The 1,844-nt window shown below is 41.3% G+C and overlaps 1 non-coding gene across 1 annotated transcript; it reads left to right on the top strand.

Moving 5' to 3' along the window:
• Positions 1–1,269: 1,269 nt before the first annotated feature.
• LOC148567463 (small nucleolar RNA R71) lies at positions 1,270–1,377 on the top strand. The gene has a single exon (XR_015881611.1). It is a non-coding gene; the product is annotated as a small nucleolar RNA R71 (small nucleolar RNA).
• The last annotated feature ends 467 nt before the right edge of the window (positions 1,378–1,844 follow it).

Below are 1,844 nucleotides of genomic sequence, written 5' to 3'. Positions count from 1 at the left end.
GTCTGCCATCTCTAATAAGATTTTAGCAGCTTGCACCCTATAGATTCCCAGTTTCTCTATTACAGAGAGGGGCATGAGGTTTATCCCTGAACCAAGGTCACACAGAGCCTTAAAGATCATGGTGCCTATGGTACAAGGTATTATGAACTTTCCAGGATCCTGTCTCTTCTGAGGCAATGTCAGTTGATCCAGATCACTTAGTTCATTGGTGAACAAGGGACGTTCATCTTCCCAAGTTTCAATACCAAATAATTTGGCATTCAGCTTCATGATTACACCAAGAAACTTGGCAGTTTGCTCTTCAGTGACATCCTCATTCTCTTCAGAAGAGGAATACTCATCAGAGCTCATGAATGGCATAAGGAGGTTCAATGGAATCTCTATGGTCTCTAGATGAGCCTCAGAGTCCTTTGGTTCCTCAGAGGGAAGCTCCTTATTGACCACTGGACGTCCCAGGAGGACTTCCTCCTTGGGATTCACGTCCTCTCCTTCCCTTACAGGTTCGGCCATGGTGCTTATGTCAATGGCCTTGCACTCTCCTTTTGGATTCTCTTCTGTATTGCTTGGGAGTGTACTAGGAGGGATTTCAGTGATCCTTTTACTCAGCTGGCCCACTAGTGCTTCCAAATTTCTAATAGAAGACCTTGTTTCATTCATGAAACTTACAGTGGCCTTAGATAGATCAGAGACTAAGTTTGCTAAATTAGTAGTATTTTGTTCAGAGTTCTCTGTCTATTGCTGAGTGGATGATGGAAAAGGTTTATTATTGTTAAACCTGTTTCTTCCACCATTATTAAAGCCTTGTTGAGGCCATTGATCCTTCCATGAGAGATTTGGATGATTTCTCCATGATGGGTTATAGGTGTTTCCATAAGGTTCACCTAAGTAATTCACCTCTGCTATTGCATGGTTTTCAGGATCATAAGCTTCTTCTGCATAAGAAGCCTCTTGAGTACTGTTGGATGCAGCTTGCATTCTATTCAGACTCTGGGAAATCATATTGACTTGTTGAGTCAATATTTTGTTCTGAGCCAATATAGCATTCAGAGTATCAATTTCAAGAACTCCTTTCTTCATAGGCGTCCCATTACTCACAGGATTCCTCTCAGAAGTGTACATAAACTGGTTATTAGCAACCATGTCAATGAGTTCTTGAGCTTCTGCAGGTGTTTTCTTTAGGTGAATGGATCCACCTGTAGAAGTATCCAATGACATCTTTGATAGCTCAGATAAACCATCATAGAATATATCCAGGATGGTCCATTCTGAAAGCATGTCAGAAGGACACTTTTTGGTCAACTGTTTGTATCTTTCCCAAGCTTCATAGAGGGATTCACCATCTTTTTGTTTGAAGGTTTGAACATCCACTCTAAGCTTGCTCAGCTTTTGAGGAGGAAAGAACTTGGCTAAGAAAGCCGTGACCAGCTTATCCCAAGAGTTCAGGCTATCTATGGGTTGAGAGTCCAACCACACTCTAGCTCTGTCTCTTACAGCAAAAGGGAAAAGCATGAGCCTGTAGACTTCAGGATCTACTCCATTAGTCTTAACAGTATCACAGATCTGCAAGAATTCAGTTAATAACTGAAAAGGATCTTCAGATGGAAGTCCATGAAACTTGCAATTCTGCTGCATCAGAGAAACTAGCTGAGGTTTCAGCTCAAAATTGTTTGCTCCAATGGTAGGAATGGAGATGCTTCTTCCATGTAAATTGGAATTAGGTGCAGTAAAGTCACCAAGCATTCTCCTTGCATTATTGTTGTTGGGTTCGGCTGCCATCTCCTTTACTTGTTCGAAATTTTCAATAAGGTTGTCTCTAGATTGTTGTAATTTAGCTTCTCTTAGTT

Source organism: Arachis ipaensis, chromosome B4 (genome assembly GCF_059453495.1).
Source record: "Arachis ipaensis isolate K30076 ecotype BB chromosome B4, ASM5945349v1, whole genome shotgun sequence".
Taxonomy (NCBI): Eukaryota; Viridiplantae; Streptophyta; class Magnoliopsida; order Fabales; family Fabaceae; genus Arachis; species Arachis ipaensis.
This window is presented reverse-complemented; position numbering and strand designations above follow the sequence as displayed.